This window comes from Ornithorhynchus anatinus, chromosome 9 (genome assembly GCF_004115215.2).
Source record: "Ornithorhynchus anatinus isolate Pmale09 chromosome 9, mOrnAna1.pri.v4, whole genome shotgun sequence".
NCBI classification, from domain to species: domain Eukaryota; kingdom Metazoa; phylum Chordata; class Mammalia; order Monotremata; family Ornithorhynchidae; genus Ornithorhynchus; species Ornithorhynchus anatinus.
In genome coordinates, this window is record NC_041736.1 from 17563109 (window position 1) to 17589146 (window position 26038).

The 26038-nt window shown below is 39.9% G+C and overlaps 1 long non-coding RNA gene across 5 annotated transcripts in view; it reads right to left on the reverse strand.

The window, feature by feature from the left end:
- The window catches only part of LOC103171027, a 123394-nt gene that overhangs the window by 86782 nt on the left and 10574 nt on the right, over positions 1–26038 (reverse strand). For 4 of the 5 annotated variants that reach the window (XR_003761939.2, XR_003761937.2, XR_003761936.2 and 1 more), the window contains 2 exons: positions 14263–14355; positions 5593–5723 (listed from right to left, as the gene is read on the reverse strand). This is a non-coding gene — a long non-coding RNA (uncharacterized LOC103171027). The remainder of the gene's footprint in view (positions 1–5592; positions 5724–14262; positions 14356–26038) is intronic. The other variant, XR_486551.3, reaches the window with a different exon arrangement.

Sequence of the window (26038 nt, forward strand, 5' to 3'; positions counted from 1 at the left end):
TAAATGGGTCTCCAATAACAACATGCTTTGAGGAGATGGCAAAAACTAACACTGTGCCTTGGGAAAACTTATTTTTGAAGTAAAATTGACAATTTTTGTGGGTTCATGGACATAGGAATGTTTTTCTATAGGAAGTATGAGTAACTGCTACTTCATTGGGGTTTAATAGCTATTAAGAATGGCAGAAACAATAGGCAGGACAGAAAGAGTCACTTTCCATTTCTGAATACTCTGGCCTGGTTTTGGGAATTTAGTAAATCAACATTACTAATTTGTGTGGAGCAAACAAATACTGGCATTTTTCTGGGAAAGATAAAATTCCTTAGGATATGAGACTGAGAAAGAGATATTAATCATGCTATATTCTATTCTTTGGAAAAAAAAGTCAATTGAACTTTAAAATGAGTTATCAGAAAGAGATAAATAATCATTTTGAGACTTTAGTGGAAATCAGGGTTTACAGCTGGGCTGTAAATAAATCTCAACTTTAAGCCAATATCCCACAAACCTTGAAATAGTCAAGTGAACATTTTTAAGCTCTTTTAAGCGGATGCATTTGGAGAGTACAGTTTGTACTGCCATCAGCTCTCTAAAGCTTTTTTTAACCATGACTCTTTAGGCTAAAAATGATGGGCCAAATTTTATCCCGATACCCCAATGAGCTCTCTCAGACTTATATGGGAAGAAAATTTGCTCCTATATTTGGGCCTTCTATCAGAGGAAATGAACATACCATTGCACAGACTTTCTCCTTTTTAAATATATCAATTTTAGAACTAATTGGAACAGATTTGCCAGTCTCTAGAGACTAATTATGAGGCATTTGGTTTCCCAACAGGCACAGCTGGCTCAAAAGAAGATATTTCATTTTGCGGAGCTGGTGTGTCAAGTGAATTATGTTTTTAACAGCATTGTCCATGTGACAGTTCAGGAAGTTAACTTCCACAGTGACGATGGGGAAAGGCCCAGAATTTTAAAGCAGGGAACCTATTCCCTCCTCAGGACTTTTCCAGAAGAAAAGCTGTTTAGCACAGGATTTCAGACCCTCACCCATATCAACTGCAGCAATCTTTCAATGGTATTTATTTCGCACTTACTGGGTGTACTCTTCTAAGCACTCGGGAGAGTACAGTACAACAGAGTTGGTAGGCATAATCTCCACCCGTAAGGTGTTTACAATCTAGAGGGGAACAATCAATTGCAAGGGAGGATTTGGAAAAGGAAGTGGATGGGTTAGAAATTGGAGAGGTAGTGCCTGCCAGGTTTTTGATAGGAAAGAAAGCAGTACCCGGTTGGTACTCACCAGTAAAACAGAAGAGGGGAAAACTACCATAAAAGAACTGGAAACTGTGCCTACAGAGAAGCAGGGGGACAGTAATTCCCGGGGTTAGGTTAAGAATAAAGTGCCAGATCAGAGATCTAGTTTAAGATTCTGGGGTACAATTACTGTAGCTTTTGAAACCTCTAACCAAGTAAATACTAGTTATCTGCTTATAATCCAGTTGGGTGACTGAGTAATCTGTGTGTGGCGGGAACCTGCTCATTCAGAAAGATCACTGTCCTAGGATGGGAGTGAAGCAATTGGCATTCTCTCCATATCTCTCTAGTCAGCCTTCAGAGTACAGGAGGGGTGAAATGAATCCTGAACCTTCCCATGGATTTTGGGATGACAAATCTACTGGGGCAACTTGGGAGTGCTAAACATGAAGCTCCAAGAGAGCCCCTATACCAGCTGTAAATTCCCATGGGCACCGGAGACCAGTGTTAAAACTAGGTGACCAACCGCAAAAAGTGGCCAGAAACATCACAGTTGGTAAGCCATTCCATGACATACCAAACTGGCTAATATTTTATCCAGATTTCACAATCTGTTTTATTATCTGGATTTAAACTATTAGCTGTTATTTTCAGTTACTAATCCAATGTATTGCTTTTAAATATATGCACCCCAAATAAGTGCATCCTGGAAATTTCAGTCCTAGAATCACAGGACTAGAAGCAATTTCAAGAAGTCATTGTAATCCATCAGCTTTCTTCAAGCAGTACTCACTCCATATAGCAACCCAAACAGATAAAATTTTTCCTGTTTTCACCGGTATTAAGAAAACGCACTCCAACAACCATTTCCTCAAGCTCAGGAAACTCTTCCTTATTGTAAACTAAATATCTTGTGCTGTAATAAAAAAACTCCTTTTCCTTTGTTCCATCTTCAGTGTGGATAGAAAACATCTATTTGGGTAGCATTTGCCTATAAATTATTTTTGAGAAACTTTGGGTACAACTTTGATTTGGCTATATGCTTTATCTGATTCTTAACATGTAAAATTATAATCAAGTATGAGAACAAAAAATTGACAAGCAGTTTAAAGACTTTAGAAACTAGTTAATTTAGTCCATCTTCCTATTGAACTGAAAGACTAGGAGAGCTTCTCATTCCCTTCTTCCACCTTCCATTCCCACTCCACACATACATCATGTGGAACTTATTATTCTCAAGGGTCCTTGAAATGCTGAGATGAGTCTCACAATATTGAGGGTCTCAGGGGCAAGGTAGGTGTAAACAAATTGGCAAAGGTCATCACTTGTGATATTAAATACCTAGATGCTCATATTTCACCAGATAATTTATGGAGTTGTTGCCCTCCAAGGGTTCAAATTCTAGGACAGTAACCTAGGAGTTGGCTATATTGTGCTGGCCCTTTTCAACAATAATAACCTAAATTTAAAACACTTAACATTTGCGTTACAGCAAAGTTATTTTGGTGAAGTTTTAGCTTCTGATTTTAAAGCTGTATGCCACTGAAAGATATGGTTATTAGCATTTCACCTTCACTCAGTCAGGGAAGAAGTCAAGAAAAAATGCATTTTTAGGAATGCTTTGAAGGATGGGGAAATAGGATAATGCAAATTTTAGGGAAATAAAAATAGGTGAACAATTCTTCTTACCCCCATCATCTGTATCTCTGGTGTGGATTTTGGCCCAAACCCAGAGGGATGGAAAGTACTAGAAGAGAAGGGGCTATCTACTTATAGCAACTGCCGCAAGGGGAGGCCAGCAAATCTCTATTTCCCCTGGGTGGAAGAATCTTGGAGATAGTAGGGTAAGATTTAGATAAAGGGTGAAAATATGACCCTTGCTGATTGTGAACCCCTAGTCAGGAATGACGAGCCCTGAAACTTCAGGACTTAAAACTTGCACAGACGAGTTGATTATAGTGTTAGTGGCTTGTTCAGGACTACTCACATTCTTTTGTCACTGCCAGTTATGTTCCTGCTCAGGGAATGGAATGCAGCATGCAAGCAGGCAAAGTTCAGCACATTGCAAAGCGTACATACAGGTCTTTACTCACATCAATCAGAATACAGGAATACCCCGGATAAAAACCCAAGTGTCATGGTTCTTGGAGGCGTTTTCTATCCACTGGACTAACAGCAGAGCTAATATAATTTTTTATTTAAGTGAATCGCGGTGAGAGGGCCATCCATGAAGGAGGGAAAATGAGAGAGGCAATTATGTGGGTAAGAATGAACTGATTGACAGTGTAAATAAGGATTGCTCAACATTACCCCGAAGGAGACATTCCTAAACTACATATACTGCTTGCTTAGCTGTCATTGTTGACCCGGCCATCTCTCTAAGAGAAGAGACTATGGTGATAAGGATTAAGTCAAGGAGGCTGACTCCAGAGGGCTGAAAGAAATGACAAAAATCTTTCCCTGCACAACAATGTTAAACATCAGAAAAACATAGAAAGTGAACGTACGCAACATTAAACAGTACAGTTATGTCACAAATGGCTTAGGTTCTTTGGTTCAACATTCTAATAAGTGATTTAACAATTTTACTTGTCCAGCAAGCTTTTCAGTCCATTTCACTTTTAAAACCTCCCCCTAAAATAGGTTTCATTACTGTCCCTAAATTTGGCCAGAATTCCACAGTTAAGAGAAATAAGTTATTTTTCTCTCTGTGCCCGATTGTTACAGCACTTACTGACCATTATGTATCTACTAGTTTACTGTACAATATAAATGGAGAGGAAGCATTGAGACTAAATGGTAATTTCAACCTGACAGTCAGTGCCAATTAAATGCCTAAAAACATCAGGTAAAAATATTTGGGGTTAATTATACTCTGAAAATATACAGAAAAACAATTTAGTGTTGCCAGAAAGGAAAAACTCCTTGTTTATCATATAAATATATGTGCTGGAATGAGCCCGTAGTTCTTTATATTGTCAGCAGTAGGGGTGTAACACTTTATTCACCCCTCTCTCAACCTCATGGCACTTATGGACTTATCCATAATTTATTTGTTTATATTAATGGCTGTCTTTCCCTCTAGCCTATAAGCTTGTTGTGGGCAGGGAATGTGTCTACCAACTCTGTTATTCTGTACTCTCCCAAGCACTTAGTACAGTGGTCTGCACACAGTAAATGTTCAAAAAATAGTCTGATTGATTGATGGTTGGTTAGTATCATTAGGGTTTCACTCTGTCAATCCGTGAGTGCTTACTGAGTGCAAAGCACTTTATTAAGTGCTTGGGAAAGTATAATAGAGTTGGTGATGTCATGGCTGCCCACTGTGGATAGCATCTACATTTCAGGATCCCAAATCCACTTTTCTCCTGACAGTGTTTGTGGAAGCTCTTGGCTTGGTGCTTGGAAATCTCACCTGGAACCTCTCAACAGTGGGAACATGAAGACATTTAGGATGGGGCAAGGTTAAGAGCTGACAAAACTCTCAGCTCTGGAAAAATTCTTGCTCCTGCTTTCCCACTTCCACCCAAATCCCCTCCCAACTTAAAATTTGGATTTTAAATGTTATTTTTTCAAAACACATTGTAGCTGGGACTTGAAGTCTTCAGCATTTGATTCTGACTAGCGAAAAGCTCATTTGGGAAACAAATGAACTGGAAGAGGATGGCAGGATGTGGAATTCTACCTCTTCCTGGTGTTTACACCAGACAAAAGGCAATGAAGCTAACTGGTTTCTGCCAGCAAATCAGGGAGTATTCATTTCACTGCTTAGCCTTCTCCTCAGTCAAATCACTGTGGCTTTGCAGTTCACTTTATAGTGCATAAAAGTAGGCGATCTATTGCCAACAGCAACCCCATTTTGTGCTATGATCCCTTTCGTTTCCCAAACTCTGAAGGGTTATGGACTGGTTTGAAACCCTGAACTAGAAATCCTGAGACACTTCATAAATGGTGTTGGCTATTCAGCGAGTGTCATTCTTTCCTTTGAGTCACAGCGGAGCCAGAACTCCAGCCTGAGATGAAGAATCCTCTGGGAAGGGAGTCTCAAAATTCACAGGTTGACTGATTCATCCAAGATAACAGAGGGAATGACAACGAAGTGCCCTAACTAAACACCCTGCTCACCCCGCAAAAAATTAATCTTTCAAAGCTAATGGGTACACTGAATTTGAAAAACTTCTGTTCAATATTACATTGGTGTTGGGGGTGAAGGCAGAAGAGAAGCCAGATTATATTGCTTGGAGGACTGCCTAAAGTAGTCTGGCCAGGCAAATGGGCCCTAAATTCTTAGGTACAATACCCAGAAAGATACTTCAAGACAAAATATTACCTTACCAGAAGGATCAGTGCAGCTCTGGTAAGTTGAATACTGGGCTGGAGTAGGAAATTATCTTGAGCAAAGGAGATTTCCTGTAACTAGGCACACTAAGTGCAGAGGAGTGTAGGTCCTTCCATATCCAATTGATCTAAAGTACAAAAGAAATTGCTTAAGAACAGCTGCAGAGGTATGGCTCAGGTCTCAACCAATGAAATGAGCCAAAGTAGTCCCCACAGGCATAGGGTCCCAAGGTCTATAAGTCCCCATACAGTAGCACCACATTAAGCAATCATATTTGAGCATTTCCTCTGTACAGCACACTGGACTAAGAGCTTGGGAGAGTATAATACAGCAGATATATCTATAACTGTAACCACATATATATATTAACATGTATGGGCAAAAGCATGACTTACTCAAATATAAAAAGCAGTTACTGTCCAGGACAGAATCATTATGAACTGATTTTCCTATAGTATTTCCTATGCTGTCTCACATCCCCTACTCACTTTCAAACCCAAGCTAGGTCCTCCTTGTTGACTGAGATGGTAAGAGAGTCGATCTTGGTCCACACTGTAGTGGTACAGAGTGCTTTTGATTTCTGAACAAGGAGGCGGTGCCAAAGGTCGTGGAAACATCTTAGAGAGTCATCTGATTACTTAAAAATAAACTCGACCAGATCAGAAATACATATGCAGAAGTGGTGGTACATTCTTCCACCCCCTCATCGCCAGCTTTCTGACTTCACCATAATTTTGGGCTGCCTGAAATATTCATTTGAAGCCTGTGCCAAACTGTTAATCACTTCCTGATAGCTGCTCAAGAATTGAATTGGCACCCGGGGGTGGTATCAATGATTATATTTAAATGACTAGTCACATTTTGTATTGCAGACCCCTTTCATGCGGCCGAGTTCTTTTCTGCAGCCAACCAGTGACTCATTGCCAACTACAGCCACTTAAAATATCACATTATTCTAATTCAGCTCACACCAATTTTATTTGTACTGTATTTTATTACAGAGCTGATGGATCTACTCGAGAAAATGTCTCTCTCTCCCCAAATACTTTTTAAGATACCAACTATTGATATTTATATGTCTATAGGGCTTCTATGAAGCTTAGAGAGCTAGGAAACACGTTTTATCTTGAAGTAACCCTGATTACAATTGCAGCATCTGCATCTTTGAGTAGTAAAATCCTCAAAACAATACTATATAGTCACTTTTCACAGACGAGAAGATTAATGAGATAATATGTGTGCCAGATTTTATAATTAGAATTTTGTTACTGCTTTAGCTCTTACTGCTTATGTCAACTAACAACTTGAGGCAAAACACAGAGTTTAGGGCATGTATGATACCATAATCGATTTTACTGCTCTCCATATTAACTGCTTAGTTGTGTTCAATCTTTACAGTCCTGAGAAGTCTGCTTTCTTTCTGAAATACTTGCTTTATAAATTACTTATGACTCAGAGTCTCCAGAAGAATGAATCAGTTTTCTATACAATCTGATTGCAATTTTTTTTATTGTCACAGATCCATCAACCCCCTTAAGAAATATTTTTGTAAATGCCCAACTTTGCTTTTTTCCCACCACAAAACAACTTGGCATTATATTCCAGCTCCAAAGACTGAATGGATGTGAGCAAAACATTATAAATAACCTTGACCTCTGGTCTTCCATCTGTGAAATGGAGATAACATTCACTTGTGAAATCATAAGGATGCCATGTAAGATGGAGATGTTTCGGTGAAAGGAACCCCATAAATACCAAGACCAGTAATTTAGGCATGGGTTACCCACACACACAGACATAAAACTAGTCATGCAAACCAGACACAAATGAATAAATCTAAGCTTCACCCCTAGTTTCTTTCTGTTTTCTGATTACGCTTATATGTCCTGAAATGACCCAGAGCAAGAGAAAATTATTTCAAGGGTCATGTGTAATCAATAACCTCAATAATTCCATCTCTACGTTTTGAGTTAACTGGTTATATTATTACTCTCTGTGGATACCACTTTCTCTAGTAGTATGAGAATAATAAGAATAATATTCATTTTGGTTAATGTGCCAAACACCATACTAAACCTTGGGGTAGGTACAAGATAATCAGATCTGACACTGTCCCACATGGGGCTCACAGTCTCAGTAGGAGAGAAAAGAGGTATTTAATCCCCATTTTAGAGATGAGGAAACTGAGGCACCAAGAAGTTAAGTGACTTAAACCAAATCAGCTAGCAGGCAAGGGGCAGAGCTAGGAGTACAGGTCTCCTGATTCCCAAACCCAAGCTTCTCTCACTGAATATACAACAGTCAGAAAGAATGCAGGAGAAAAACAAAATCAAAAAATGAACTTTTGTTAATTTCATTACCTTTAAATGAACCTTAAACTGCCAATAATTGTCCAGTTATCTAGGCAATTATTTAAAATGGTATGCAAATATACTGGGTGGCCCTGTTTACTATTTCACACACTTCACTATGGCCCTAAGGAACATCCTAGTGGAAACTTCCTCCTTAGCAAAAGCCCAGTACATCCTGGCACTCATGGAAGAAGCAGAGCTTAAGCTCACTGTGTTTTCTGCCCTTAGTGTTCGCACCTATCAAATCGACAGGGTTAACTTTGGAATTCTAATAGAAGGTAGAAGTGTAACAGGTAACTAAATGCAAAGCTCCAAGTGAGAAGTAGTCCAGAACACTGTCTCCCACGCCAATTACTACTGACAAAGTTGGGGCTTTTTTTCGGGGAGTATGTAATGAAACTATTGTCACTCCCACTTGGTCTTCCCACAGTGGAATTGGAGGGACTAAAGGAAGCCAGACATCACCAGGCTGTTTGCTTCCTTTGAAAAGAAAGACTCATAGCTGTCTCCTTTCTAGCTGGCACCTGCACAAGGCATATACCTGACAACCCAGGGGATTGGTGCTCCAAGGCACCCTTTATGCCCAGTGACAGCCTTTTCCCTCCCACATTAGGGAGGAGAAGCCAAGCTTTTTTTCCTTTTAGAAAAGAGATTTGTAAAAGGCTATAATTATCCAGTATTTGAATGACATTATCTTGATAGGGTCCTTAAATTCCAACACTGAAGGACTAATTTACCCTCCTAGATAATTCAGGTGAGAGGAAAATCAAATGTTCCATGACACCAACAGTCATTCTCTGAGTCCATGGTAAAAAAAAAAAAAATTCTGCATTAAGTGGGGCTCGGGGGGGGGGGGCGGGGGGCAGGGTAGAAAATGGACTGTGTGTAAGCCCAAGTAGAAAGGAGAGCCTGATGGGAGAGTCTGGAGGGAGTTTGTGCTGGGAGAGGACAATTATAATACCTGAAGTGTTAGGAAGTGAGGTCTCTTTTAAGAGGAATCAATCATATTTATTGAGCACTTACTGTGTGCAGAGTATTGTCCTAAACGCTTGGGAGAGTACAACAGAGTTGGTAGACACATGCCCTATCCACAACAAGCTCAAGGTCTAGAAGAATGGGTCTCTGATCCCACAGTTCTTATACCTACTTTTCTTAGATCAATTTAATAATAATTAGCATTAAAAACTGATAAATGATCTAACATAGGCAATTTTGAGAGTTTGTTTTTCCACCGAATGCTGAAGATGGTTGTAAGTTATTTATCCACTCTAGGCCTTAATTTTCCCATTTGCTAAATGTGGAAACAAACTTGTTTATGGTATTATCGTCAACAAGAATAATAAACAGATAAAATAAAGTGACAAGTCAGAGGACCTGGGTTCTAATACCAGTTCTGCCACTTGGCTGCTGTGTGACATTGGGCAAGTCATTTAACTTCTCAATGTCTCAGTTTTCTCAACTGTAAAAAGGGATTCAGTACCTGTTGCTCCTTCTAATGAGACTGTGAATCCCATGCAAGATAGGAACTGAGCAACCCAATTATCTTGATCTACCCCAACGTTTAGTACAGTGTTTGAAATACAGTAAGTGCTTAAATACCTAATTTTAGTATTAAGTAATATTCCTTGAATGCATACATCTAGGTTATGGGCCTTGCTAATCATATGTTTTTCCTCCAAGGATGACACAAGCATCTTTTAATCATCAATACATTGGTAGTATCTATTGAGCACTTACTGTGTGTAGATCACTGTTCTGAGCACTTGGGAGAGTTCAGTACAACAGAATTTATATCACTCAATCACCTCATCCTTTCCTGCTTTACCTCTCTGATTTCCTACTACAACCCAGCCTGCACCCTTTGCTCCTCTAATGCTAATTTACTCATGATACTTCAATCTTGTCTATCTCACCATTGACCCCTCGCCCACACTCTCCCCCTGGCCTGAAACTCCCTCCCCCTTCAGATATGCCAGACAACCATTCTCCCCAACTTTAAAGCCTTACTAAAATCACATGCCCCCAAGAGGCCTTCCCTGTCTAAGCTATCATTTACCCAACACTCTCTCCTATGCACTTAGACCTGCACCTTTTAAGCACTTGATATGCACTTCACTTTCATCCCTACAGCACTTAGGTACATACTGGTAATTAATTTTAGTGCCATCCTTCTCCCTATCTTGACTGTAAACTTTCTGTAGGCAGGGAGCATGCCTATCAATTCTGTTGAATTGCTACAGTGCTCTGCACACTATATGCGCTCAATAAATACCATTGATTAACAATGAATCCATGACTATTTGCTGCCCTGATTAATAGGATAGTACATCTCTTGTAAGCAGTGACTTGTGCTGGGACTGCCATTCCATGGTTCATTTTACATTTAGGATTTCATCTCTGGGATTTCCTCTGTGGAATCACCAGATTTTGAGTCAAGTCCCCAACTTGGAAAATTCATTCCTCTCCCTGAGTTCACGACTGCTCAGAGACAGCTACAGTCAGGTGACTACTTCCCAGGCAAAGATCTCACAAAAATTTAGTTATATTGAGCTCGCTTTTCCTCTATGCATGGGGGGAAATATCCTAGCAATTTTACCCTCTTTGGGTGCTGAAGGGAGAAAGCTTTTTCTCCCTTATTTCCTCTGAACTCCCCCTGCACCTTTCAGTTGGATTTATGCCTGCTCCAAAAGGGTTGGTATGTGTCTGTTTGTGTGTGTAGGGGCCAGGGAGAGGGGGAGAGTAGTAACAGGTAGGTGCCTTTCACTTTTCGCTTCAAACAAACTGATTTCCTTGAGTAACCTCAAAAATGCATTTAGGCTGCTATAAGAGTGCTGGAGGGTTTGGGATGGGGGCACATTGTGGGCCAGTGCACAAGCTGAAGAATTTCCAGTTGTAAGAAGCCTTTTCCTTACACCCAGCTTCCAGTTTGGCAGAATATACCTGCTCCTTGGGCTTTGGGCCAGGCTCATGGGGCTGTCCATGAGCATAATCACCTGCCCCAGAGGTACCATCTGAAATAGAGAGGGATCGTTCTTCTTGTTTGTGCCATAAGCCCTATCCAGTTCTAGTTCATACCTTTGGACATTTGATATTCACCCCACCCCCAAAGCACTTATTTGCATGTATATGTTTAAATTATATTTTATAATTTTTTTATTCGTATTAATATCTGTTTCTCCCTCTAGACTGTAAGCTCATTATGGGCTGGGTAAATGTCTGCTAATTCTGTTGTACTGTACTCTGTCAAGTGCTTAGTTCAGTGCTCTGCACATAGGAAACACTCAATAAATTCCACTGATTGACTGATACCAGTCAGGTTTCCACCCCATTGAGATGGAAGAAGGGGAAGAGATGCATCAGTTTCAGTATCACTGTATTCATTTTATAAGTGGAGAGATTAGATAGCAAGCAATGAAGTGGTTTGCCTGATTTTATAGCAGATCTGAGAACAGACTATTGGATCTTGCATATTCAACTGGAGGACACTGTGTTCCAAAGATTGTTGCAAGCAATTTCAACTATTCGTACTTCCCAGATAAGCCAGGCAGGGCTGGGAAGTTTGACAGGCTTTTTGTAAGCTCTTTTATAGAAATATTAAAATTTTACATAAAGAGTTTTACTCAAGGGGCTAAAACTCTGTTGACCCTGCAATAGAAACTAGTGGAGATAGTAGACATAGGCTGATGAGAAATAATAAAAGAGAATTATTTTGTATTTTTAATTTGCCAAAAATGTTTCCCTTGGCTCTGATTCAACCTTTGGTTGAAGCTTTTAAGATGAGAAAGTATTAGTTGCCATTTTAATCTGAACCCTATTGCTCAATACATAAATGAAACAAAAACAAACTTAAAGAGGAAGTTGGAGGCATGGACAGCAATAATGATGATGTCTTCCTCCCTCTTTGATTCTCTTTCAGGTTCTTATAAAGGTTAGATTTAGAATGCCAACTGGAGATTCTCTTTAAAGAGGAAATTTGCAAAACTACCTTGGTTTTTCTAGGGAACTCAATACATGTGCACAACAAAATGCAAAACTATTTACTTTCTGAAATGCTCGACGTTTATCAGCATCTTAGATGGCTTTTTGAGCCCCCTTTTATGATAATCTCGGCACTGTTATATCTCTTAGGGAATATTAAGATAGAGAACCAAAATTCATATTTGTAACTTAAGCCATGTAGGCTTGTTGCAAGGATCATATACAATTAGCAATCTGACCACAAAATGATGATGGGGTCAACTACCAGGAATGATGGATGAGACCCGATCCTGAAGCTCCAGGAAGGAGACCCTGCAGGGAGGAATTGATTCAACAGTGGTTTGTGCAGCACCAGTTGCTCTTTCTTGCCCCTGACAACTCTTTTCCCACTGGGTATGGAGGGCAATAAATGAGTAGACAGACAGAGGAGCGAGGACCTGGGAGGCCCTCAGAACGATAGCTAGAAACACTGATTTCTCCCTAGCTCTAGCGCTGCTGGTAGGAAAAAGAATGCAATTTCAGAAAAGGGTTTCTTTCTTTCCAAAAAAAAAAAAATACTGCCAAGAGCTCCTATCTGGCTACTGGGTCAACTGGATGTTTATTTTCTCAGTAAACATTCCTTATTTTCTGAATAATTTTAATAATACCTAAAATTTATCCTCCTTGGCCTTATTCCCAGTGACTATGGAAAGCTATTTTTAGTATTTCGAATGCTAATATCCGGATGGATGTACAGATTTTTACCCAATTTATTTCTATGTTTTGATGAATTCTAAATGGACTACCCTTTAGCATGGTGTGCCACATACTTCAGATTAGTTGAATTCAACAGCAAAGAAATCTAAACTTGGAAAAAAAATTAGACATTAGATCAACTGTGATTCTAAGGGCTGAATAACTGAAATTATATTTTCATGTTGCTTAGAAACACTTTCTGTTTTGTTGGCAGCAAAACTTGACTAAAATGCTTCAGTTCTGCTCATAATTTGAGCAAGTTCTCCTTTGCAGTCTGATAAGCTTGAACCTGAAGACTACTTGTGGCATGAGTATCTCGAAATGCAAAGGCAAAGCGCCATACAGAGCTGTTAAGGGTCAGCTGCAGAAGGATTCTGCTAATTTACAAATTAAAAAGAAAAGGGTTTGGGACCATCTAATACTCTGTGAGCAACACAAGACTTTGCTATTAAGGGAACACCGCCTTTGTGTAGGATGTTCCAATTTAGCTCCTCTTGTCAGCAGACCCAAGAAACTGAAGAAACTGATAGCCCCTGGGGAAAAGGCCCATTTTAACTTCATTTTGTTCATTCCTCTTTTCCTTTCCCCAAAAGGCTATCTGTATAAGTGGCAGTGATTAGTTGACTGAAAATACACAGGGTAGGAAGCAGCATATTTAGGAATCATCTCAAACTAGCATAGATATATTTTCAGGTTAAAGAAAAAAATTTCATGGAGAAAAAATGAAAGCTAATAGCCCTTGCTAGAAACAGTCTGGAGTTGTTAACAGAATGTGGAAGGTGGTGAGAGCCCAGCACCTTCAGGGATTATCTTGTAAACTGTTTTCTTACTCATAAGTTTGAGGTTCATCTCCAATAAGGAAAAAAAAAGACACCCTAATTTGTCGACTTGTTTGGGAAAAGAAACTGGTATAAAACTGGTCATTGTAAAAAAAAAATCCACAGGAACTGGCACATTTAGGAAATGTCCTGTCAGATGGCAGAATAGTTTGTGGACAGGTGCTGTAAAGAACTGAAGGAAAGAATGAAAAGAATGCTGGTGTGTTAAGCAACGATGCAGCTACAGTAAAGCCAGACAGCAGGCTAAGCCAAAATGGAATTCTGAAATCAGGGCAATTCATCCATGGATCATACCACCCAGGTTTTCCAAAGCTTCACCTGGGAGTCAAAAGTGGATGCCCCTTTGCCCTCTTTAGGGATATATATATATCCCTATTCATTCATTCAATAGTATTTATTGAGTGCTTACTATGTGCAGAGCACTGTACTAAGTGCTTGGAATGTACAATTAGGCAACAGATAAAGACAATCCCTGCCCAATGATGGGCTCCCATACATATATATATGTAAAGCCAGCAGCAGAGTATAGCAGCATGTTATTCCATTCCAGATCACACTAAATGTTTACAGAGTTGTTGTGCCGTCCAGTGTTTTCTAAGGTTTTACGGCCTTAGATTACAGAGGCCTATTTACAGAGGTCACATCTGATTCCTTGGGCCGTTCCATCACCCTCTCTCATGAATTCAATATCAAATGGCAAGACAGTCATACACAACGTTTTCCTAGAATGAGGTCAATCTCTTAGCATTGAAACTTTGCTCACCTCAACCCAATTGTGTTAGGTGGGGCATGTGAGGAGAATGGGTGACAGAAGAATCCCCAAACAGCTGCTGTTTGGTGAGCTGAAACCGGGTACCTGAAAACAAGAAAGACAGAGAAAGCATTTTAAGGGTAGAGTAAAAAAAAAGCCTCAGATAATGCTGACTCTCAGATAAAAACTGGGAATTAACTGTAGCAGACAGACTGGCATACATCATTTCAATCAAAAAAGGAGAGGTGTTTTTTTCCTTTTGAAAAAATGGAGCAAAAGTGAAAACACCACCAGGTACTCCAAGTGACATACAGATGGTACAGCTAGGGATAGTCTGTGGGCACACACTGTGATCAGGAGAACTGGGGGGCCTAAAAGTTAATTTCACTATCAGTGGTGGCTTCAGGTATGAAGGACAACTGCATTTAGGGACATATATGGAGTCAGAGGTCATGGGTTCAAATTCCGGCTCTGCCACTTGTCATCTGTGTGACTGTGGGCAAGTCACTTAGCTTCTCGGTGCCTCAGTTACCTCATCTGTAAAATGGGGATTAAATGTGAGCCTCACGTGGGATAACCTGATTACCCTATATCTACCCCAGTGCTTAGAACAGTGCTCTGCACATAGTAAGCACTTAACAAATACCAACATTATTATTATTATTAAGAACACCAGAGAAAAATCACAGAATTGATCAAAAACCATTAATTGATTGATTATAAAAGATAGGAGGGTCTCAGACATAAAGAAGGTAAAGAGGGGCTGGTGGAGGGCCAAGAAGCCAACTCTAAGATTTTCTGCTTTTTGCAGAGAGAAAGGAGGTTTTTGAGGACTTGAAGAGATGTGCTGAACAACCCTTCAGAAATACGATCGGGGCAGCACAGTACAGTATAGACTGAAGAGGGGAGAAGATGGAGGCAGGAAGACTAATAATAATAATAATGTTGGTATTTGTTAAGCGCTTACTATGTGCAGAGCACTGTTCTAAGCGCTGGGGTAGACACAGGGGAATCAGGTTGTCCCACGTGGGGCTCACAGTCTTAATCCCCATTTTACAGATGAGGGAACTGAGGCACAGAGAAGTTAAGTGACTCGCCCACAGTCACACAGCTGACAAGTGGCAGAGCTGGGATTCGAACTCATGAGCCCTGACTCCAAAGCCCGTGCTCTTTCCACTGCGCCACGCTGCTAGTGAGGAGCCTGATGATTAGAGGGGCTGGGAAGTCAGAGGATTTGGGTTCTAATCCTGGCTCTGCCACTTGACCACTGTGTGACTTTGGGCAAGTCATTTAACTTCTCTTTGCCTGTTTCTTCAACTGTAAAATGGGGCTTAGACATCTGTTCTTCATCTTGAGCCCCATGTGGGACAGATTGTGTCCCGCCTAATTATCTATAGTACCTCAGTGCTACATACAACATTTGGTCTATTTAAGTGCTTAAAAAACACTTTACATTATTCAAGAGAAAGAGCTTGATTAGGATGATAGTCATTTGTGGGTAATAGAAGGGGCAGATATGGATAATATTGTGGAGCAAAATTGGACAAGATTTAATGACAGACCAAATATGAGTGTTAAAAGATAATGAGAGGAGTCAAAGATGACAACAAGGTTATGACCTTCTAGAACTGGGAGGATACTGGTGTTGTTGGTTGATGGTATGTTTAGGAGAAGAGTAGATTTAGGAGGGAAGATGAATTCTATTTTAGTCATGTTGAGAAAAGTTGCTGTGGGAAATTCATGTGCAGGTGGACCAAAGACAAGAGGAAATGTGAGAATAAATTTTCATGCTCCTGCTCTCTCTGTGTAAATTTTCCAATCCTTACCCATTTGAATGGATGTCAAGAAGGGCAACCATCACCCTATTCCTAAAACCATTATTATGTTGCCACTGTTGGAGACAGAATAGTAGGTTGGATGGACCATTGGTCTGAACCAATAATACCACTCTTTTTTCTTATGTCCAGCATGTCACTGATAGTGATCAGTGATAGTGCATCACTAAAACTGAATATTTATTTCTAACCCAGTGGCAAAGGATCCCTCTCAGGATCGTTTCTGTGGAGTTTCCAGTACTCTGCCAGTCTCAGCTATGGGAGGGAGAATCAAGCAGAGGCATACACATTCCATCCCTAGCTTGGGCAGTGACTAGCATGTGGAAGGTAATCTGCTATAAGTCAAAACTCACCTGTGCCGGGCAGTAGCGGCAAAGGAGAGAGTCAAGGGTGGAGAGTCAAGTTTACTGCATGGAAGAAGGCAATGGTAAACCGCTTTTGGATTTTTACCAAGAAAAGTCTACGGATAGACTGCCAGAACGATTGCAGATGGAGGTGAGGCATTCTGAGAGAATTGCGTCCATGGAGTTGCTATGGGTCAGAGATAACTCAACGATATAGGACAAAGCAAGGCAAACAGTGTTGTACGTATTTGAAAAGAACTTAATTTATCCCTTCCCACAATGTGCCTTGACATAATAAAATCCTTTTAGCAGCAGCTTTAAGCAGCATGGCCCTGTGGAACATGCACAGGTTTAGGAGTCAGAGGATCTGAGTTCTACTCTCAGTTCTGCCACTTGCCTGCTGTGTGACCTTGGGCAAATCACAATTTGTCTTAGTCTGTAAAACAGGGATTAAAAACCAGTTCTCCCTCCTACTAGTAGTCTATAATAATAATGTTGGCCTTTGTTAAGCGCTTACTATGTGCCGAGCACTGTTCTAAGCACTAGGGTAGACACAGGGGAATCACGTTGTCCCACGTGGGGCTCACAGTCTTAATCCCCATTTTACAGATGAAGTAACTGAGGCATTGAGAAGTTAAGTGACTTGCCCAAAGTCAGACAGCTGACAAGTGGTCGAGCCGGGATTCAAACCCATGACCTCTGACTCCAAAGCCCGTGCTCTTTCCACTGAGCCAGTCTATGTGGGGGACAGGAACAGTGTCTAATCTGCATAAAGTGTATTTACCCCAGTGCTCGGAACAGTGCTTGGCACAAAGTGCTTAACAAATACTAAATATTACTGATACCTCTGAATACATCAGCATCACTTAGCTTGTTAAAACTCCGGGGTCCATATGAACTAAAGAACGCGTGAAATGGAAGAACATAGTTTGGAAAAGTGACCTCGGAAACCCAGCGAAAGCCTATGTCTTTTCTCAATCATGAAGCAGAATTTGCATATAGCTCCTGGCAGTCCTTGGATTTCTCAAACCACATGCTCTTTCTCTTCACCACATGCCAAAGTGAGGCATTTTTGTAACACAGATCTGAGTCATTCAGAGACCCCTCTCAAACAAGGGCCCTTCTGGATCTTTTTTTAACAGACACATACTAATCAGCATAGTTTCTATTTCCATATGCCATGAAATATTAATATCCTTTCAACTACACTAAATTGAGATCAAGTCTCTTGGATGAGTTTATCTGAGAAGAATTTAATTGTTTTTGGTAAGTGCACTAAAATATCTTAGAAATGTTAATACTTTTAACTTTAACCCAGCAGATAATTACAGCTAAGGGAAGAGAAAGACAATTTTAAGAAGTCATTACACCTGGTGTTGTGTTCTTATGAAGGTCTGGAGAACTGGGCTGGGTATGGAAGAAAGTAGTTGTACACAGGCTATTCTAAAATATACAAGTTTTAAAATACCAGATTATTTTCCATGCAGTTCTTTCCCTAACTGAATATAGAAAATGTGTGTTTTGGTTTGCACTTTATAGGCATACACTTTTTAAAAATGGAATTTCTTGTGCAGCTACTATGTGCCAGGCACTGTCTTAAGTGCCGGGGTAGATAGAAGCTAACCAGATTGGACTCAGTCCATGTCCCACATGGGGCTCACAGGCTTAATCCCCTTACAAATGAAGTAACTGGGGCACTGAGAATTGAAGCGACTTGCCCAAAGTCAAATAGCAGGCAAGTGGCAGAGCCGGGATTAGAACCCAGGGCCTACTGACTCTCAGGCCAGTGCTCTATTCACTAGACCTGACACATTAAATCATAATTATCCAATTTGAATCTTTTAATCATGAAAGTCAAACTGTAACAACAAAAAATTTTCAGCTGCTCTTGAGGAGCAAAGCTTTGGAAGGAGGAGGAGAAATGATCATTCTTGCACTCAAATTCACCTTTTGGCTTAATCCCTTGAAAAAGGAGTGACAGGGAATAGATAATTTGTTACCAATGGGCCTTTTCTGAAGCAGCCTGGCCTAGAAGAAAGAGCACAGCCCTGGGAGTCTCTGCATCTTGGTGGCTCTGTAGACTTCAACAAGTCACTTAACTTTTCTGTGCTTCAGTTTCCTCACCTGTAAAATGGGGATAAAGGACCTACTCTGCCTCCCCTTAGACTGTGAGTCCCGAATAGGTCAGGGATTGCTTGATGTCATTATCCTGTACCTATCTCAGTGCTTAACAAGCAAAATCATTATTACTTTTTCCCTTCTTAATAGGCACATAATCTTTTAGAAATAAGAACACATTATATGTGTGTGTATGTGTGTGTGTATATATATATATACACATATATATCTATCTTTCCTTTACATTTGAAAACATCATTGATGGTGAAATTCAGTTATGCAAAAGGATTCAAAGGGCATGCAAAACTGTGTACATTATACTTAGGGCTCACAAATCATATTCATATTAATTGAGGTGGCAAAAGTAAATATTTTGTCAGACACTCTTCAGACAGTTTCTTCAATTTTCATTTTACTGATTTAATTGTCTGTGTAAGGCAAATTCATCAGTTAGTTCACAAGCTAGAGTTGCTTAAGCAAAACATCCACAATAGATGAACTAATGGCCTTGTGTGCTATCCTCAGATAATGAAACTTCTTCCAATTTTATTTGGCCTACTCGGGATCTTAACCTCAGTTCAATTTTATGTAGTGAATGAGGAACTCATTTTAAAAACCGTTTTCAAGATATAATAATGTTCATTCCCCAAAACATCTTAAGCATTTGCTCTCATTCTTTTGTGTTACACAATCTGCAGTTCAAGCATTTAAAATATCTATTTCTGAAATAAGCGGACATCCAAATTTAATTACAGTTTTAAAAAAAGGAGAAGCAGAGTAACAACTGCTAGGTGCTTCCACAGTTTTCTACAAATTATTTTTATGGTAATTTACCTCTGTTAATGTGGGAAATGCTTTAGTGTATATTAGCAGAAACTTAGATTTACTGAGATGAATAATTGAGTTATGCTTCTCTCATGGAATATCAAACAGCCAGGCCATTAAAGGAGATCAAAGGAAGGATATACTGATCTATCCAGAAAACAGCCTAAGGATGTAAGGTCATTTGGCTACTTTTTCCCTCAGGATGAATTACCATTCATTCCCTTTTTCATTTCATTGTGTAAGAGATATTTCAAATCCACATACTAAGAAACATAAGAGCTAGGCTTCATTTTACTAGATGAAAGTGGGGAACTTAATTCTGCAATTAGGATTCTCAGCAATGTCCAAAATGGCCTTCAAAATTTTATTTATTTAACTCCAATTTAACTTTAAAAGCTTCATGAAAACTGAAGGCATTTGGACAACACTAGGACGAAGAAAGCATTGAAATACTGACATGTGCAAGTATTTGTTCATCATGAGGTATACAGACCATATATACCACCACCAATTCACTGTTCTAGCATCAAAGGCCAGGTAGTATCTTGCTTGGTTTTGATCATTAAAGTTGACTTTTTTTTATATCTAAGTTGTTGCAATTTTATGTATAATTATTTTCACCCAAAGCTTATAAACCCCCTGATGGCAAAATTAATATCTAATTCATGCACTTATGATTTTCTAAACATTTAGAACACTTACTAATTGATTCTCCATTGACTAGATTATGTTATCTAACAGAACCAGATCATAAATCTCACTATTTATGTTCCAAAGGATGAAATCCTTCTGTGTTTGATACTCATATTTAATACTTCCTTGTGGATCAGGTTTCATATTGTTTCAGGGTACATCCATAGCTTAATATTTTGTCAAAGGGAGCTCTTGAAGTTGCATGAGGACTTGAAGTTTAAGCTGGGGATGTGACAAAGAAACATTAGAAGCCTGATCTCCTCAGGGAACCAATTTGACTATGGTTTGGTACCTCTTTCACCTGACCAGAAGGAAGTTAGGCAAAGGTTGATTTAAAGAGAAGGCCAATACCTACTATGTAAAGCAGAGTGTCAATGGACAAGTAGTTTAGTCGGTTACTCAAGCACATCAGGGCTGAAGAACAGGTGATAATCATTACAACTGTTTTTCTAGTGCCCTCAATGGGAAACTCAAAATTCAACTGTGCTGGACAGCAGCAGCACGGGAGAGAGTCGAGGGCAGAGACTCAGGTTTCCTGCATGGAAGGAGGCAATGGTACAGCACTTCCATATTTTTAATAAAGAAAACTCTTCGGGTTCACTACCAGCATGATTGCAGATGGAGAGTGTGGTGTTCTGGGAGAAATGTGTCCATGGAGTCACTATGGGTTGGAAATGACTCTAGGGGTTAAGACAAAATGGGAATACCCACCTTACCAATCCTCTTTATACTTATGTACCCATTGCCTGCCCCCTCCTCTGCTTGTCAATGAATATTTGGCAGAATTGGGCAATGGGAATGGTCTACCTGCTTTCCAATCCAGGACCGCTCTGATCCTGCAGCCTAACAGTGCTCAAATTGGGGTAGGGAAGGAGTGGGAAACTTGTGTGCTGATGAAACTACAGCTGATAGTGATCACTATCACACATCCACTACAGCAGCCACTAAGGTCCTAAGAATTGTCCAGTTGATGCTTGCACCAATCAATAGTATTTATTGATCGATTATTGTGTGCAGAGCATTGTACTAAGTGCTTGGAGAGTATAAGCACTTGGAAGCCCATTGACAGTATCGCTTTTGCTCACACTCTGGGCGTGAGGGACAATTGTTATCAGGAAGCCAATTCATTCACTCACTGACTAGTAATTGCTGAAAATCTATTAAGTGCTTGGAAAAGATGTTCTTAGTCGATGTGCTACATTTCCATGGGGTGGAGGCATTTTGCTTTTAGCTTTCTCCAGTCTAGGCAGAATGAAGGCAACCAGAAAAGTCTGAGGCCTGCCAGAGTCAGTACTAAAAAAGTTAACAGGGAACACAAAGATGTAGAATTTCCCCTTCTGTTATGAAGGATGGATTGCTTAGTCAGTCATGCACTTAGAAGTGAATACTAAAGTTGAAGCCAAAAAAAGAAAAGGCATTAAAAAAAAAGAATATCCAGCTGCTTATTTCTTTTTAAATCAATTTACAGGCTATTACTAAATGGCAAGGGAAACATCTCCATGGATATGGAGATAAAGCTGCTGTTCCTTTGGAGAGAATCATATTCTCCTATGGAAGTCAAGCCAGGGAGCAAAATGCACAGTTCTACTTCACTTGGTTTTCTGGCAGGATAAGATAGACACACACAATCAGCATTAATATATTAAGTCACAGACTTAACTTTAAGTTTAATCTTAAACTTTAATATCAGTTTGCCTGGGACAAGGAGGTGGTTTGATATCTTGTAGAGGTACTTTTGATTTGAGGCTAGGTTATTTGTTTCTGGTGTCTGTTGTTCTAAAGTTAAAGATTCCTTGCTGTAAGTGAAAATTTTCTTACAAATTTGGAAAATAGGAAGTAGTTGTTATTTCTTTGCCTGGGCAAACCTGTGGTTGTATGCATAATATAACTGTTAACTAACCAAAATGCCTGGAATTGGGCATAATTTAGATACTTGCTAATCCAGGCCAAAAAGTGAGATTTAAGAGAGGACTGAATATTGTTTTTGTTGTATTAAACCAATAACCTGGAGTCAGTGAGCCTCAGGTGTAGAAGATGCCAGGCACTGTACTAAACAGTGTACTAAACTCTGGGGTAGATACTGGGGGTAGTAGACATGACCCATATCCTCAGAGAAGCAGTGAGCCCATGTGGGACAAGGACTGTCATCTAACCTGATTATATAGTATATTGCTTGGCACATAGTAAGCACTTAAACACTACAATCACCATTATTATGGCAATCTAGCCTCTCACCCCTTGTTGTTTTGCTTGATCATGAAAGAAAATGCTCTTCATAGAGAAGATTGCAAGTGTTGCATCAAAGAAGTACATTTAAGCTTGTAAGTATCAGAGGCGATTTTTAATAATCGTCTCATTTTAAAACAAGGCATAGCATTCTTCATTTGTGTCGTTAGGATGTGTGTTGGTGCCACCACCAGGCTATCGATAAAATAAACTTTTAGCTGTGAACACAGCTTTACAGAAAAGAATATCTTCCTAATGAGTTCTATGATAAATATAAAATTTCACATTTAACAGTTGATTTAAATTGCCTGAATTTAACTCCAAGTACTTAGGGATATTAAAAGAATAATGGTTTGCTTTTTTCTAAATAAGAAGAATCTAGTATCACTTATTAGCAAAAAATTCCCTTCCGTTCCACTAGATTTAAAGTAGCACAACTACATACTGCTGTCCCTTGCTTTGATGAGATGCAAATATGTCTCGGTCACTAAACATAAGCTGCACCCTTATCCCTTCACCTTCCATTTGTACAGTTATAGCTGCCCTTCAGAGGAAGGGGTGTGTGTAGTTCTTGCAGAATATACCATCCGATTTTTAATTACTTGTTGGGGAATGAAAGGATTAATGTTGAGGTGCCCTGAAAGGAGAGATTCCTAGTTTTTAGGGAAATCAGCTACCTAAGATAATGACAATAAAGTGGCTTGTTCCTAAAGAGCTGGGGATACCTTGACACAATGCAGAGACTTGCTAGGGCCAATTGTAAATCCCACCAAGACTAGGAGGAGCTGACCACCTATAAGCTGAAGCAGCATGGTTTACTGGATAGAGCAGGGGCCTGGGAGTCGCAAGGACCTGGGTTCTAATCCTGCCTCCACCACGTTTCTGCTATGTGACCCTGGGCAAGTCACTTCGTTTCTCTGGGCCTCAATTACCTTATCTGTAAAATGAGGATTAAGAGTGTGAGCCCCTAGGGGACAGGTTCTGTGTTCAACCTGATTAACTTGTATCTACCCCAGAACTTAGAACAGTGCTTAGCACAAAATACTTGTTAAGCACCATTACTAATAATAACCTCACCACAGCAACCAGACAATGGTAAAGTACAATGGTAAAGATGATCTTTTTTTTTTTTTTAATACAGAGCAAGGGGCACATTTGAATGTCCACTTCATGTGTACCTAGCAGACTAGTGCACAGTTAAGACTTTGCAATAAACTGTTGGAGGAGAAGAACCTCTATGCAGAGGGTGATTAAATGTGAGCCCAGAGGTTTTTTTTTTTACAGGCCATTCTATCATTGACCAAGGGTTTTATGGAGACCCAAATCAACTCAGCTCTAGACACATAGAGCTTCCTGTCAGAGAAAATAGATCAGCTCTGGCCAATACCCTGCTTGTGGATGGGGGAAGAGGTTACTTGAAGTTCTAACATTCCTATTAACATTGGTAGCAGAAAAGATGACTCCCTACCTGCACATACAAATCTTGCCAGTGGAAATAATTAAGTCCCAAAGATCATAAAAATAATTTCCTGATGAGGTGAGCACCACTTACAGAGATTGTAAACTATTATTTCTGAAATCACAGAGACAGTGTGGCCTACCAGCACGGCTCCGGGAGGAGAAGGGCCTGGATTCTAATCCTACCTCTGCCACTTGTCTGCCGTATGACCTTGGGCAAATTACTTCTCAGTGCCTCAGTTACCTCATCTATTAAAAAAAATGGAGCGTTTAGACTGTGAGCCTCATGTGGGACATGGACTGTGTCCAACCTGATTGGATTGTATCTACCCCAGTGTTTAGTACAGTGCCTGGCACATAGTAAGTGCTTAACAAATGCCATAAAACAAAAACAACTTTGAATTTAGCCAAATAGGGGCCCCCAAGTAAGCTGTGGATGTTGATTTTTGACATTAAATTAGAAAAAGCTTTGCCAAAAGACAAGGTGTGCACTTTCATCATTGACCACATCTCTTTGAACTGTAAACTCATTTTGGGCAGGGAATGTGTCTGCTAATTTTGTTGGACTGTATTTTCCCAGGCACTCAGTGCATGCTCTGCACACAGTAAACATTCAATAATTGCCATTGATCGATTGATCACAGGGTCAGAAAAGGGATTCAGATGGATCGACTCCCCTGAAACCCTGAACTTCAAGAAGGAGGCAGAAGACAAACTCCAACCTGGGGTTTAGTGATCCAGGGAATTTAGAATTCATTTGGCCCTATTTCTGACTTTGGGGAGCTTTCCTCAAGTCCACTTCAGGGTTGGAAATTGTAAATCTTCAAATACCATACACATCTTGACTTTTCAAAACTTAAAAGTGAGTATGCTTTTCCAATAGTATTCTACAAAGTCACTCAAGTAGATTTCCATCCCAATTTTATAATTTAGGTAATTTTTTAGTGAAAAAATTACAGGATGCCCAAACTCCTCAAATCTGCCAATAAGAGGTTAGCAAGGCTATTGGTTTGCTTATGTGTAGGACTTCATGAAAGAAATCTTTCATTTTCCCAAAGGCCTGAGAGATAACGGTCCTAAGTTATTCAAACAGACTTCATTCAGTGCAACCAGAAAATGCAGAGCCTTCAGTAAAACATATTGGCAGCATGAAACAGGAAGATCATTAATTACTTTTCATTGATGTGGATGTGATTATAAAGCTTGTTTTTATATTTTGGATTATTAACATCCCAGAGTTCCATTCAAACCTTTGAAACTAAAGGCCCCCAAATGGCCCTTACATCTAGCTCTATTTCAACAGCACTGACTGAGGTGAAAAGAGAAGGAGAGGGGGAGAAACGGGGTTGGCCGGGAGAGGAAGCAGAAGGGCTGACATCTGTTTATCTTGGTGCCACACAATGGCTTCTCCCTTCTTTCCAGTTCCACACCAGGACCTTGACCCTTTGCCATGTGCCACTCCTCCTCAACCAAAAGCAAGTTTATCACAAATAAATCAGGAAGGAAGAAAGTAGCTAATCTTGGATTTCCATCTGATGGGCATTCTAGACCTCACTGAATCAGTGAATTAAATCAAGGAGACAAGATTTGGGTATGTTTACAGTGAGCAGAATTATAAAGACAAGAAGATAAAGAACTAGGGATAGACAGCAACTGAGAGGAGAAATAGAGGCAGAGAGACACAGAGGGAGAAAGACAAAGACAGGAAGGAATGAGTCAGAAATGGTCTACCATCAGGAAGCCAGGGCTTCAGCCACCTGCTCCCATCTCCTTTATGCAAATCTCAGCCTCGCTATTTTTTGTCTTTAGATTTTTTGGGGGACCCAAAATGTGTTCCCCCAAATTAAAGGCAGAATATGAGACTAATCCCAATATTTCCAAACAGTCTTGCCACAGCATGGAAGATCTGGTTACCTTAACCTACCTGTATCTTCAAAATGAATAATCTGAAGTGTGTAAAGGTGATATTTGAATAAAAATGAAGTATGTGAATGTCAAGCTATGGAAGGTCAGCAAGCCAGCTTTGATGTTCTTCCTTAAGATAGAGATCTTTATATGCAGCCACAATATATGATTCCTTCTGTTTCTATGCCATTCTACAGTTCATATTCAATTTTCATCTGCTGTCACCTGTAGATTGTCTTTTGTATTGTTTTCTGGTTGCCAAATCCATTTAAACCTTGCTGAAGTTCTTGGCTTAACTCTATTTTTCTCCATCTCTCTCTCCCTCTCTCCATCCTCCCAACTACTTCTTAAACCCTAGCCTTCCCACTCTGCAATTCAGCTACC